General features: G+C 45.1%; 2 protein-coding genes across 2 annotated transcripts in view; both read right to left on the reverse strand.

Moving 5' to 3' along the window:
- LOC126210534 (UDP-glucosyltransferase 2-like) overlaps nucleotides 1-15770 on the reverse strand; it is a 706192-nt gene that overhangs the window by 689808 nt on the left and 614 nt on the right. The gene's annotated exons all lie outside the window — the stretch shown is intronic.
- LOC126210535 (UDP-glucosyltransferase 2-like) overlaps nucleotides 1-15770 on the reverse strand; it is a 333713-nt gene that overhangs the window by 131627 nt on the left and 186316 nt on the right. The gene's annotated exons all lie outside the window — the stretch shown is intronic.

Genomic DNA, 15770 nt, shown 5'->3' on the forward strand with positions numbered 1-15770 from the left:
TTCGTCTTGCTTTCAATTGTTATTTGCACAACTTACTTCGTTGGCATTGTAACGTTCAGTAGCACACTAATCCGCATTCTGTCGATACACATTCTTCGGAAATGATGCTATTTTTTGGAAGTTACAGAATGTTAAGAATACGAGTTGTTAATTATACACTACTGGCCACTGAAATTGCTACACCACAGATGACGTGCTACAGACGCGAAATTTAGCCGACAGGAAGAAGATACTGTGATATGAAAATGATTAGTTTTTCAGAGCATTCACACAAGGTTGGAGCTGGTGGCGACACCTACAACGTGCTGACATCAGGAAAGTTTACAACCGAGTTCTCATACACAAGCAGTAGTTGCCTGGTGAAACGTTGTTGTGATGCCTCGTGTAAGGAGGAGAATGCGTACCATCACGTTTCCGACTTTGATAAAGGTCGGATTGTAGCCTATCGCGATTGCGGTTTATCGTATCGCGACATTGCTGCTCGCGTAGGTCGAGATCCAATGACTGTTAGCAGAATATGGAATCGGTGGGTTCAGGAGGGTAAAACGGGACGCCGTGCTGGATCCCAACGGCCTCGTAACACTAGCAGTCGAGGTGACAGGCATCTAATCCGCATGACTGTAACTGATCGCGCAGACACGTCTCGATCCCTGAGTTAACATATGGGGATGTTTCCAAGACAACAACCATCTGCACAAACAATTCGACGACGTTTGCAGCAGCATGGACTATCAGCTCGGAGACCATGACTGCGGTTACCCTTGACGCTGCATCACAGGCACGAGCGGCTACGATGGTGTACTCAACGACGAACCTGGGTGCACCAATGGCAAAACGTCATTTTTTCTGATGAATCCAGGTTCTGTTTACAGCATCATGATGGTCGCATCCGTGTTTGGCGACATCGCGGTGAACGCACATTGGAAGCGTGTATTCGTCATCGCCATACTGGCGTATCACTCGGCGTGATGGTAAAGGGTGCCATTGGTTACATGTCTCGGTCACCTCTTGTTCGCATGGACGGCACTTTGAACAGTGGACGTTACCTTTCAGTTATGTTACGACCCGTGGCTCTACCCTCCATTCGATCCCTGCGAAACCGTACATTTCAGCAGGATAATGCACGACCGCATGTTGCAGGTTCTGTACGGGCCTTTCTGGATACAGAAAATGTTCGACTGCTGCCCTGGCCAGCACATTCTCCAGATCTCTCACCAAATGAAAACATCTGGTCAATGGTGCCCGAGCAATAGCTCGTCACAATACGCCAGTCACTACTCTTGGTGAACTGTGGTATCGTGTTGAAGCTGCATGGGCAGCTATACCTGTACACGCCATCCAAACTCTGTTTCTCAGTGCCCAGGCGTATCAAGGCCGTTATTACGGCCAGAGGTGGTTGTTCTGGATACTGATTTCTGAGGATCTATGCACCCAAATTGCGTGAAAATGTAATCACATGTTAGTTCTAGTATATTTGTCCAATGAATACCGGTTTATCATCTGCATTTCTTCTTGGTGTAGCAATTGTAATGGCCAGTAGTGTAGGAGAATGTGCGTATGTTACAGGTTATCCAGAAACATTCGCATATTTGGCGAGCCTCTCCCTTGTCATGCTCTGAAAAGTGAGATATCTTCGCGTGAGGAAACATAGCCTGCAGGATGTACAAGCAGTTTGCAAACTACAATCCCTCGTCCACATTGCTGTTTCGCAAACGGTCTAGTCTGTAATTAACTTCAGAGTCTTCGTTTATGGGAACGACCTTGGTGAACTGCCCGCGGGCTGTACAGGCGGAAGACAACTAGGGAGCCGCACGCACTCGTGGCACGGAGCAAGCCCTCGGCAAATAGTGTCTCCACAGCGACGAACCTTTTACGCTTCGCTCTCCGTGTCAAACAATTCGCGCATTCGACCAATACAGTTCATTAAGAAGAAGCAGCTCTAAGAAATCTTTATGATACAACGGCGAGCAAAAGTTAAGAACGAAAGTAGCTTTCAAATAATGTGCCATTGCCACGTGAAAGAGTTCGAGGAAACGTGGACCTTACACAGCAGAACTGGTACAATAGAGAAGATAACCGAAGGAAATACGCCATGGTTCAAATGGCTCTGAGCACTATGGGACTCAACTGCTGAGGTCATTAGTCCCCTAGAACTTAGAACTAGTTAAACCTAACCTAAGGACATCACACACATCCATGCCCGAGGCAGGATTCGAACTTGCGACCGTAGCGGTCTCGCGGTTCCAGTCTGCAGCGCCGGAATCGCGCGGCCACTTCGGCCGGCGAAATACGCCATGAGACGAGCGGAAATGACAATTTAATTTAAAGACAATTATTACACTGAGGTGGGCAACGGCCTTGCCGCAGTGGATACACCGGTTCCCGCCAGCGCACCGAAGTTAAGCGCTGTTGGGCGTGGCCGCCACTTGGATGGGTGACCGTCCGGCCCGCCATGCGCTGTTGCCACTTTTCGGTGTGCACTCAGCCTCGTGATGCCAATTGAGGAGCTACTCGACCGAATAGTAGCGGCTCCAGTCACAGAAAACCTTCTTAACGGCCGTGAGAGTGGTGTGCTGGCTACACGCCCCTCCTATCCGCATCATCAGCTGAGGATGAGACGGCGGTCGGATGGTCCCGATGTGCCACTTGTGGCCTGAAGACGGAGTGCTTATTACACTGAGGTGACTGGCTAGTTGTGACGGCCGCAGGCTATTACAAAAGGTGTGACATGATTCTGAATATGATGTCTTATCATCGCCGGTCACAAGGTCGGTAAGCAGTCCCTGTGGTAGGGCGTTGCATTCCTCCACCAGGGCGGTTGACAACTGTTTGAACGGCCGTTGGTGCATGTGGACAGGCTACAGTACGTCTTTCCCACGCACTCCATTCGTGCTGGATGAGATTTAAGTTGTTGGAACGGGGCGGTCCAGTCCATTCACCCAGAACAACCCTGCGTTGTCAGGTTGCTCGCAGTGTAGTCAGTACCTTTACCTTTCTTAAACACCTCATAGTTCGGAAACCACAGGTAGGGAAAAATGTTCGGATATTTTAGGCCTAACTATAACCTCAAAAAATTATTTTTTCACATGTGAGGGGTGGCGTATCTTTTGGTGAAACATACTGTAGTGGATCTTTCTTCTGTCGTGGTAGCTGGGCATTAGCTGTGTACAAATTATTGTCAGCCTACTACTTGCTGGCCTTTTTATGCCAGTTGGATGCTGATTCCGTCATATGAAGTGTTTTGCAAGCGTGGTGTATGCCTTTCCACTTTTCAGTGGTTTAGGTGTTCAGACTATCTTGTTCTAAACTCTGTGTCTGTCGTTCAGACTTACGCTGGATGACAGTCATTGTACATCAACTGAAATATGTCTGCACATCTTCAAATAAATGCAGCCAACCGAGCGAGGTGGCGCAGTGGTTAGTACACTGGACTCTCATTCAGGAGGACGACTGTTCAATCCTGCGTCCGGCCATCCTGATTTAGGTTTTCCGTGATTTCCTTAAATCGCTTCAGGCAAATTCCGGGATGGTTCCTTTGAAGAAAGAAAAAAATAAAAAATAAAAAAGGGCACAGCCGATTTCCTTCCTCATCCTTCCCAAATGCAATGAGACCGATGACCTACCTGTTTGGTCTCCTCCCCCAAAACAACTCTCAAGCCAAATTCAGCAAAACGCAGTGTTTGTAATTTTGCTTTTCCAGGTCATCACGAATCATGTCCAGTATGTAACATAACGGTTCTTCATTCATCTCACATAGACAGGGTGACAATTATTGAACTATATATGAAAAAAACGTAAAATAGTTACAAACCAGGGCGTGCACAGACTTTATTCAACATGTAAACTTCACTGCAGATATTCAGATTTAGGTTATGACATGTTCGATGTGCCTGTCATCATTGCCGATGATGTGCTGCAGACGAGTAGCCAAATTCTGCATGACCTGCTAAAGTTTCGGAACATCGATGCTGTCGAAAATCTCCTGAATATCTGTTTTCATCTCAGCAGTGGTTTTGGGGTCATTGCTGTACACCTTGTCTTCAATATAGCCCAACAAAAAGGAGCTGCATGTGTTCATATCCGGATAATATGGCAGCCAATCGAGGCCCCTGCCAGTGACCTCTGGGTACCCCAGAGCCACAATGCGATCCCCAAAACGCTGCTCCAGAACATCAACCAAACTCCTGCTACGATGGGGTCGAGTTCCGTCTTGCATGAACCGCGTCTTGTCCAAATCAGCGTTCACTTTGGATAATGGGGACGGCATCATCTTCCAAAACCTTCACGTCCCGTTCGATAGTCACCGTGCCATCAAGAAACGTCGCACCGATTATTCCGTGACTGGACACTGCACACCGACCATTCACCTGTTGAGGGTGAAGAGATTTCTCGATCCGCATTTTGCGGATTCACAGTCTTCCAAATGCGCCAGTTTTGCTTATTATCTTACCCATCCAAGTGAAAGTGGGCTTCGTCGCTAAACCAGGTCCTATTTGCATTCTAATTCCCATCATGCCCCGTGGCCAACCGTGGCGTTGGAACGTCCTAACGCAAACCGTTCAGAAGTAATAACGGTTTTGTTTCATATATTTCAACAGTTGTCTCCCTGTATGTAAGACTTGTCTGCTAATACCAATAACTGAGGACAGATACATCACGTTTTTAATAGAAGGAGCCGCGTTGCAGCACTCGTCTTCCAGCATAGAGGTATCGTATTATCCTTCCCACCCTAGGAGGTTAAAATCTACTTCACAGGTAGAATAGATTCCAACATAACATAACCTAATCTCCTTGGCCGCGCCAAAAACTGGCGAAGGATATCCGACGCACTAAGACTAAGCTGGTGGCCAATGTTACCAGGCGATCTCTAGCAACAGCGTCTGATGACAGTTCTTGGCGCGACTGTGAACATAGTCGTATATCCACAGTATGACATGTCCTCCCTTCGTAGCACACCGTGGAGAGGTTTGGTATTTAATAGAAGCCATTGGCGCAAAGACTGGTGAACAGGAACCATATGCCAAGACCTCTCCCGCCCAAGTCGAGCAAATACGAGGGGCGGTAGAAAAGATTCTAGACTGAGATAGTTACCGTAATGTCTCGCACAAACAACACTACCTACTTTCACGGTGACCCTTTGTGGGTGTTGTTGTTGTGGTCTTCAGACTGGTTTGATGCAGCTCTCCATGCTATTCTATCCTGTGCAAGCTTCTTCATCTCCCAGTACCTGCTGCAACCTACATCCTTCTGAATCTACTTACTCTATTCATCTCTTGGTCTCCTTCTACGATTTTTTACCCTCCACGCTGCCCCCTAATACTACATTGGTGATCCCTTGATGCCTCAGAAGATGTCCTACCAACCGATCCCTTCTTCTAGTCCAGTTGTGCCACCAACTCCTCTTCTCCCCAATTCAATTTAATACCTCCTCATTAGTTATATGATCTACCCATCTAATCTTCAGCATTCTTCTGTAGCACCACATTTCGAAATCTTCTATTCTCTTTTTGTCCAAACTATTTATCGTCCACGTTTCACTTCCAACATGGCTACACTACATACATATACTTTCAGAAACGACTTACTGACAGCCGGCCGAAGTGGCCGTGCGGTTAAAGGCGCTGCAGTCTGGAACCGCAAGACCGCTACGGTCGCAGGTTCGAATCCTGCCTCGGGCATGGATGTTTGTGATGTCCTTAGGTTAGTTAGGTTTAACTAGTTCTAAGTTCTAGGGGACTAATGACCTCAGCAGTTGAGTCCCATAGTACTCAGAGCCATTTGAACCATTTTTGAACTTACTGACATTTAAATCTATACTCGATGTTAAAAATTTCTGTTCTTCAGAAACGCTTTCCTTGCCATTGTCAGTCTACATTTTATATCCTCTCTACTTCGACCATCATCAGTTATTTTGCTTCCCAAATAGCAAAACTCCATTACTACTTTAAGTGTCTCATTTCCTAATCTAATTCCCTCAGTATCACCCGACTTAATTCGACTACATTCCATTATCCTCGTTTTGCTTTTGTTGATGTTCATCTTATATCCTCCTTTCAAGACACTGTCTATTCCGCGCAACTGCTCTTCCAAGTCCGTTGCTGTCCCTGACAGAATTACAATGTCATTGGCGAACCTCAAAATTTTTATTTCTTCTCCATGTATTTTAATACCTACTCCAAATTTTTCTTTTGTTTCCTTCACTGCTTGCTCAATATACAGATTGAATAACATCGGGGAGAGGCTGAAACCCTATCTCACTCCCTTCCCAACCACCGCTTCCCTTTCATGTCCCTCGACGCGGTTCTGGCGCTGCAGTCCAGAACCGCGAGGCTGCTACGGTCGCAGGTTCGAATCCTGCCTCGGGCATGGGTGTGTGTGATGTCCTTAGGCTAGTTTGGTTTAAGTAGTTCTAAGTTCTAGGGGTCTTATGACCTAAGATGTTGAGTCCCATAGTGCTCAGAGCCATTTGAACCATTTGTCCCTCGACTCTGATAACTGCCATCTGGTTTCTATAAAAATTGTAAATAGCCTTTCGCTCCCTGTATTTTACCCCTGTCACCTTCAGAATTTGAAAGCGAGTATTCCAGTCAACATTGTCAAAAGCTTTCTCTAAGTCTACAAATGCTAGAAACGTAGGTTTGCCTTTCCTTAATCTATCCTCTAAGATAAGTCATAGGGTCAGTATTGCCTCACGTATTCCAATATTTCTACGGAATCCGAACTGATCTTCCGCGAGGTCGGCTTCTACCAATTTTTCCATTTGTCCGTAAAGAATTCGAGTTAGTATTTTGCAGCCGTTACTTATTAAACTGATCGTTCGGTAGTTTTCACATGAGTCAACACCTGCATTCTTTGGGATTCTAATTATTATATTCTTTTTGAAGTCTGAGGGTATTTTGCCTATCTCATACATCTTGCTCACCAGATGGTAGAGTTTTGTCAGGACTGGCTCTCCCAAGGCTATCAGTAGTTCTAATGGAATGTTGTCTACTCCCAGAGCCTTGTTTCGACTCAGGTCTTTCAGTGCTCTGTCAAACTCTTCACGCAGTATCTTATCTCCGATTTCATCTTCATCTACATCCTCTTCCAATTCCATAATATTGTCCTCAATTACATCGCCCTGTTGTAGACCCTCTGTATACTCATTCCACCTTTCTGCTTTCCCTTCTTTGCTTAGAACTGGGTTTCCATATGAGCTCTTGATATTCATACAAGTGGTTCTCTTTTCTCCAAAGGTCTCTTTAATTTTCCTGTAGGCAGTATCTGTCTTACCCCTAGTGAGACAAGCCTCTACATCCTTACATTTGTCCTCTAGCCATCCCTGCTTAGCCATTTTGCACTTCCTGTCGATCTCATTTTTGAGACGTTTTTATTCCTTTTTTCCTGCTTCATTTACTGCATTTTTATATTTTCTCCTTTCATCAATTAAATTCAATATTTCTTTTGTTACCCAAGGATTTCCATTAGCCCTCGTGTTTTTACCTACTTGATTTTCTGCTGCCTTCACTACTTCATTTCTCAAAGCTATCCATTCTTCTTCTACTGTATTTCTTTCCCCCATTCCTGTCAATTGCTCCCTTATGCTTTGTGGGTATGATAGTCAAATTTCGCTGCTCCAGCTTCGTTAGTTTTCCGCTAAGATGCGTTGTATACCGTAGTGAAATAAAAAAATAAATAGCGAATATCGAGAGAATAAAAGAACCGTGCTGTGACTTAATATCTTCGTTTGAAGCGAATGACGCCGAAGGAAATTGCGGACTACATGCGGAATACACTTAAGGACAGTGCTCCGTCTTATGCAACAGTGAGAAACTGTATGTCCGGCTTCAAACGTGGAAGGACGAATGTGGAAGATGCGCCAGGGAGCGGAAGGCGTATCACCGTTGCCACTGATGAAACTGCGACTACAATTCACGATACAATTTAGCAGGATTCAAACGACCAGCTTTTCAGCACATTGAACCCACATTTCGAATCTCGATATTTTGGGAATACGGAAAGTTCCATCTCGGTGGGTCCCGAAAGACTTTAATGTAGATCAGAGACGGGAGCGTGTGCAGTGTTGTGAAGAAATCGTCCGCCAATTTGAAGCCGTTGAAGACGGCTTTCGTGCAAGGTATGTGACAATGGACGAAACGAGGGTTCACCATGTGAGTAGGCTGTTTAGGTTTTATGTTGATAACGCCACGTAGCGCTCTGTATGAAAATCACTGACTGTGCTGTGTGCAGTCTCTGGCTGGTTTGCATTGTTGGATTATTTGCTATTGTAGTGTTGGGCAGTTGGCTGTTAACAGCGCGTAGCGTGGCGCAGTTGGAGGTGACCCGCCAGCAGTCGTGGATGTGGGGAGAGAAATGGCGGAATTTTGAGAGCCGACGATCTGGACTTGTGTCCATCAGAAAGAGTAAATTTGTAATATTGGATATCATGGGTGATATATAAATTATGACTTTCGAACACTATTAAGGTAAATACATTGTTTGTTCTCTATCAAAATCTTTCATTTGCTAACTATGCCTATCAGTAGTTAGTGCCTTCAGTAGTTTGAATCTTTTATTTAGCTGGCAGTAGTGGCGCTGGCTGTATTACAGTAGTTCGAGTAACGAAGATTTTTGTGAGGTAAGTGATTCATGAAGGGTATAGGTTATTATTAGTCAGAGCCATTCTCTTGTAGGGATTATTGAAAGTCAGATTGCGTTGCGCTAAAAATATTGTGTGTCAGTTTAGTGTTGATCAGAATAAGTAAAGTGAGAAATGTATGAGTACGTTCAGTTTTGCTGAACTGTTTGAAAATCAAATAATGCAAGAGGTTTATCAGCACAGCCATTTATAAATTTTTCTAAGGGGTCGTTTCAGCCACTTTGATCCTGAGACAAAACAACAGTCACAACAATGGAAACATCCTTCGTCTCCTACCCAAAAAAAAAAAATGTTCCGGGTGCAAAAATGAGCCGGTAAGGTGATGGCATTGGTGTTCTGGGATGCAGAAGGGGTAATTATGGTCGATTACTCGCATAGTGTCCGAGTAACTATCAATGCATTATACTACTGCACCCTACTGCGCACGGAAAATTGGTGCGTGGAGACCTTTCGCATCTGGATAACGCACTGGCGTACAAAACTCTCGTTTCTGGATGAGGTATCGAGTATATTGCTTCCCCCTACTTATACCTCCCGAGGAGATCACGAATGTAAAATTAGAGAGATTAGAGCGCGCACGGAGGCTTTCAGGCAGTCGTTCTTCCCGCGAACCATACGCGACTGGAACAGGAAAGGGAGGTAATGACAGTGGCACGTAAAGTGCCCTCCGCCACACACCGTTGGGTGGCTTGCGGAGTATGAATGTAGATGTAGATGTAGATGAACACTGGAACCTCTGACTGCGGGCTCGCATTGTTACGTCATCCACCATATTCTCCAGATTTGGCTCCATCGGACTTTTTTCTTTTCCCAAATCTAATGAAAGGCCTCAAAGTACGCCGATTCGACAATGATGACGCAATGGATACTGTGAACGCTTCGTTGGGTTGGGTTGGGTTGTTTGGGGAAGGAGAGCAGACAGCGAGGTCATCGGTCTCATCGGATTAGGGAAGGATGGCGAAGGAAGTCGGCCGTGCCCTTTCAAAGGAACCATCCCGGCATTTGCCTGGAGCGATTTAGGGAAATGACGGAAAACCTAAATCAGGATGGCCGGACGCGGGATTGAACCGTCGTCCTCCCGAGTGCGAGTCCAGCGTCTAACCACTGCGCCACCTCGCTCGGTGATTCGTTGGACTCGAAATCGAAGACCTGAAATCGAAGACCTTTTATTTGAATGGTTTTCAGAAGTTTTTTGAGCGTGTCCGCGAGTGTATTAGTGTACACGGGCATTATATTGAAAAATTAATTGCACTCCATCTTCAGGCCACGAGTGGCCTACCGGGACCATTCCACCGCCGTGTCATCCTCGGTGGAGGATGCGGATAGGAGGGGCATGGGGCAGCACACCGCTCTCCCGGTCATTATGATGGTATTCTTGACCGAAGCCGCTACTATTCGGTCGAGAAGCTCCTCAATTGGCATCACGAGGCTGAGTGCACCCCGATAAATGGCAACAGCGCATGGCGGCCTGGATGGTCACCCATCCAAGTGCCGACCACGTCCGACATCTCTTAACTTCGGTGATCTCACGGGAACCGGTGCATCCACTGCGGCAGGCCGTTGCCCAAAAATTAAATGGCATTACGAAATTTTTGCCATTCTTCATTTGTTAGGCTAGAAAGTTTTCGACCCCCCCCCCCCCCGCCCGCCACCCCTTCGTACTGGCTATTACATCATCCACCCCAGGATTCGAACTGGCTTACCTCCGCGCCTAGTGCCAGCGCACAGACGTGCATTAGGCCGGTATTACAGTATCAAATTTCTTTGTTGAAGATTTGATCAAAGACGTGATCAAATATTCCTCAAATATATTGGACAAAGATCTTTGACGTGGTGCTAAAAAGGGGTGTTACACTGTCATCAAAATTTTCGTCAAGTTCAAGATGGCTGATAACAACAAATTGTTATTAACCGCAGCAGTTGCTTGTACCACAATTGCACTGTGTGCACATGTGGAAGAGAAGTGGGGGAAAAAAAGGGAAACATGCCTGGGTGAAACCGTGGGTTTTACGACGAGACGATAAAAGCAATCAGCAAAACTTGTTACATGAGCTCATAGTGGAGGACGTCAAGTCGTGCATCAGTTACTTACGAATGGGTGAGCATACATTTCAGTATATGTTCAGTGAAGTGTTTCTTCATATGACAAAGCACAATACTCACTTAAGAACTGCTATATCTGCAGAAGACAGGCTCACTGTAACACTCCAATTCCTTGCTACAGGAGAGGGTTAGGTTAGGTTCGGTCAGGTTAGGTCTCTAAATCTTCTTAATCTATTTTTGTATTCAGGGTGCCTCACGTTGTAAAGCGCCTCATCAGCTTCATACATCTCTATTAATTTTGTAGTTGTCGGTACACACCAATTGTATTTACTGGCAATGTTTATAAAAACACTACAGACGACAGGACGCTGCAGCGATGCTAGCGCTCCACGTGGTAACATGTCACATTGCAGTACACAGAAGACAAGCGACTTCTTTGATCAAATCTACAGCGAGGCCCTAGATTTGATCAAATATTGGACGACATTTGATAAAGTTCCCTATTACACCATCAAATATCTTTGACAAAGATATTTGACAAAGAAATTTGATAGTGTAATACCGGCTTTAGCGACCTCGGCTACGTAGGCGGGATTTGTCGCTGGCTCGGGAGATATACGAGTATCGCATTCAGCATCGTAGATGGAGGCTCCTGTGGGGATCACTTATCTCGCGCCTGGTCAGTGGCCACCACGGCTGAGCGAGCCGCCCTTGAACTGATTTCGAGGCCGGAGACTGCTGACTGAATTGCCCTTGGTCTGATGTGTGAAGTCCAGAGCGTCGCTGCGGAGTGATACACGAGTCCAAAAAGTATTCATCTAGCTGCATATTTTTTTTTTAAAAAAAGTGTCTTTGTGGCACCTGAAAAGTAGCGAATAAAAAATCTAATGAGCCAGTCCTGCCGAAAGCACCTCAGAAAATCATTTTCACTGAACAAACACGTAACAAAATAGAGCTATAGCGATAGCAAGGTGGCCGGCCGAAGTGGCCGCGCGGTTCTGGCGCTGCAGTCTGGAACCGCGAGACTGCTACGGTCGCAGGTTCGAATCCTGCCTCGGGCATGGATGTGTGTGATGTCCTTAGGTTAGTTAGGTTTAACTAGTTCTAAGTTCTAGGGGACTAATGACCTCAGCAGTTGAGTCCCATAGTGCTCAGAGCCATTTGAACCATTTGATAGCAAGGTCAACCAAATAGAAAATCTCATACAAAGGCGATTTCATAAATTAATCGCCCAATCATATTTTCTTCACATTTACACTGTGTAAGTAGGTTGTTTAGGTTTTTATGTTGGTAACGCCACGTAGCGCTCTGTATGAAAATCACTGACTGTGCTGTGTGCAGTCTGTGGCTGGTTTGCATTGTTAGAATATTCACTATTGTAGTGTTGGGCAGTTGGATGCAAAGACCTTGTAAAAAATAACTAGACTCACTGATGGCGCTGCAGTCGCAGGATAATTTGAACCTTCGGCTGGACGCCATTATAGTGGTTGTAATCTGATGTGTTGTGTAGTACTGTTGTTTATGAAGACCCTGATTCAACGTTGTATATTTGTTGGGACGTACATACAGTATTTGTTACTCGTAATTCTACTATCTGTACGTTCCAATCAAAAGAAGTCCAATGGTGAAGAGTCGTGCAGCGATTAATTGTACAAATAAATTCTAGAAAGGAACGAATATTACATTTCACAGGTAAGTGAATATTTTAAGTTGTTTTGTATGCCAGTGCACTTGCTTGATAAATGTTTTTGTAACACGGTATTAGCATAATGTCCGTGCATCTATTTGCAGGTTTCCTTTCTCAAAACCATAGCTGTTACAAAAATGGTTACACGCTGTCAGGAGGCAACATTTCCGACCGACAGAATACCATTTTATATGTTCTGATCATTTTGAAGAAAGTTGGCTGATCTGTAGTGTTTTCATGGTCTAGGTTAGGTTGAAACTTGATAATTTGGTCGTGAGTTGCTAAAGCACTATGCCATATATAACGCACTTCTCGTCATAAAATCTAAAGCAAGGTAGAGTCAGAAAATATCTATTAATATAGTGGGCAAATCTTCGAGTATTTTGATGCATTTTGCGTACATCTATCGTAAATGAACTACGAAAAATGCTAGGGGTCCAGTACGCAACTTTTAGCTACGGCAGATTCCATGTAGTACGTAAGATAAATTCATAAACAGTGACTAGTTGCTGTTTGTTCATAAATTAAAAAGTATATTGTAATAACGTATTTAAATGAGGCATTATGTTTGCGACCTAACTCAAGGGAAGGCATTTTATAACCAAAAGGGATGTATAAACATTCGAACTCCGCGCGTCAGGTTACCACTCTAATGGCCGCCGCCCAGCTATTCAGTTTGTCCGCTCTTCACAGTCGACCACTCGTGCGGTTGTGGGTGCCTTGTTGGATGAGAACAGCGCTTGCGCTAAAAAAAATATTGTGTGTCAGTTTAGTGTTGACCAAAATAAGTAAAGAGAGAAGTGTCTGAATACGTTCAGCTGTTTGAAAATCATATAACGTAAGAGGTTTATGAGCACAGTCATTTATAAATTTTTCGAAGGGCATGTTTCAACTGAAGTGACAAAAGTCGTGGGATAGCGATATGCCCATATACACACGGCGACGTTATCGCATATACAAGTTACAAAAGGGCTGTGTATTGGTGGAGCTCTCATTTTTACTCAGGTGATCCATGTGAGGAGATCTGCGACATGCTTAAGGCCGCACGACGCGAATTAACAGATTTTGAATGCGGAACCGTAGTTGGTGATGGATGCATGGGACATTCCAGTTCGGAAATCCCTGTTGTTGTTGTTGTTATGGCCATCACTCCAGAGATGGAGCTCTCCACGCTACCCTATCCTGTGCAAGGTTCTTCATCTCTCAGTACCTACTGCAACCTACATCCTGTTGAATCTGTTTCGTGTATTCATCTCCTGGTCTCCCTCTACGATTTTTACCCACCACGCTGCCCTCCAATACTAAATTGGTCATCCCTTCATGCCTCAGAATGTGCCCTAGCAACCGATCCCTTCTTTTAGGCAAGTTGTGCCACAAATTTCTCTTATCTCCAATTCTATTCAATACTTCCCCACTAGTTATGTGATCTACCGATCTAATCTTCAGCATTCTTCTGTAGCACCACATTTCGAAAGCTTCTATTCTCTTCTTGTCTAAAATATTTATCGTCCACGTTCACGTCCTTACACAATGCTGCATGCCCTCGGGAAAAAATTACGGCTGTAGTTTCCCTTTGCTTTTAGCCGTTCGCAGTACCCACATAGCAAGACCGTTTTCGGACATCCTTACGGTATTCAATAACTCGAGGTCCACAGTGTCAAAAATGTGGCGGGAGTACAAAATTTCAGGTATTACCTCTGACCACTCCACGTGACGACCGAGAGCAACAGCGTTTGCGCTGAATTGTCAGTGATAACAGACAAGCAATACTGCGTGAAATAAGCTTAGAAATCAGTGTGGAGTGCACGGGGAACGTATCCGCTAGGACAGTGTGGCGAATGGAGTTGATGGGCTGTGGCAACAGACGACCGACGCGGGTGCCTTTGCCACATCTACATTTATACTCCGCAAGCCACCCAACGGTGTGTGGCGGAGGGCACTTTACGTGCCACTGTCATTACCTCCCTTTCCTCTTCCACTCGCGTATGGGTCGCGGGAAGAACGACTGCCGGAAAGCCTCCGTGCACGCTCGAATCTCTCTAATTTTACATTCGTGATCTCCTCGGGAGGTATAAGTAGGGGGAAGCAGTATATTCGATACCTCATCCAAAAACGCACCATCTCGAAACCTGGACAGCAAACTACACCGCGATAAAAAGCGCCTCTCTTGCAGAGTCTGCCACTTGAGTTTGCTAAACATCCCTATCACGCTTACCAAATAACCCTGTGACGAAAAGCGCCGCTCTTCTTTACATCTTCTCTATCTCCTCTGTCAACCCGACCTGGTACAGATCCCACACTGACGAGCAATACTCAAGTATAGGTCGAATGAGTGTTTTGTAAGCCACGTCATTTGTTGATGGACTACATGTTCTAAGGACTCTCCCAATGAATCTCAACCTGGCACCTACCTTACCAACAATTAATTTTATATGATCATTCCATTTCAAATCGTTACGAACGCATACTCTCAGATGTTTTACAGAAGTAACTGCTACCAGCGTTTGTTCCGCTATCATATAATCATACAATAAAGGATCCTTCTTTCTATGTATTCGCAATACATTACATTTGTCTATGTTAAGGGTCAGTTGCCACTCCCTGCACCAAGCGCCTATCCACTGCAGATCTTCATGCATTTCGCTGCAATTTTCTAATGCTGCAATTTCTCTGTATAGTACAGCATCATCCGCGAAAAGCCGCATGGAACTTCCGACACTATCTACTAGGTCATTTATATATATTGTGAAAAGCAATGGTCCCATAACACTCCCTTGTGGCACGCCACTTTAACATGTGTAGGCGTCTTTCCATTGACAACATGATGTGTTCTGTTTGCTAAAAACTTTTCAATCCAGCCACACAGCTGGTCTGATATTCCGTAGGCTCTTACTTTGTTTATCAGGCGACAGTGCGGAACTGTATCGAACGCCTTCCGGAAGTCAAGGAAAATGGCGTCTATCTGGGAGCATCTATCTAATACTTTCTGTGTCTCGTGAAGTAATAAAGCGAGTTGGATCTCACACGATCGCTGTTTGCGGAATCCATGTTGATTCCTACAGAGTAGATTCTGGGTTTCCAGAAACGGCATGATACGCGAGTGAAAAACATGTTCTAAAATTCTACAACAGATCTACGTCAGAGATATAGGTCTATAGTTTTGTGTATCTGCTCGACGACCCTTCTTGAAGACTGGGACTACCTGTGCTCTTTTCCAATCATTTGGAACCTTCCGTTCCTCTAGAGACTTGCGGTACACGGCTGTTAGAAGGGGGCAAGTTCTTTCGCGTACTCTGTGTAGAATCGAATTGGTATCCCGTCAGGTCCAGTGGACTTTCTCGTCTGTTGAGTGATTCCAGTTGCTTTTCTATTCCTTGGACACTTATTTCGATGTCAGCCATC

The sequence above is a fragment of the Schistocerca nitens genome, chromosome 10, assembly GCF_023898315.1.
Source record: "Schistocerca nitens isolate TAMUIC-IGC-003100 chromosome 10, iqSchNite1.1, whole genome shotgun sequence".
Classification (NCBI taxonomy): Eukaryota; Metazoa; Arthropoda; class Insecta; order Orthoptera; family Acrididae; genus Schistocerca; species Schistocerca nitens.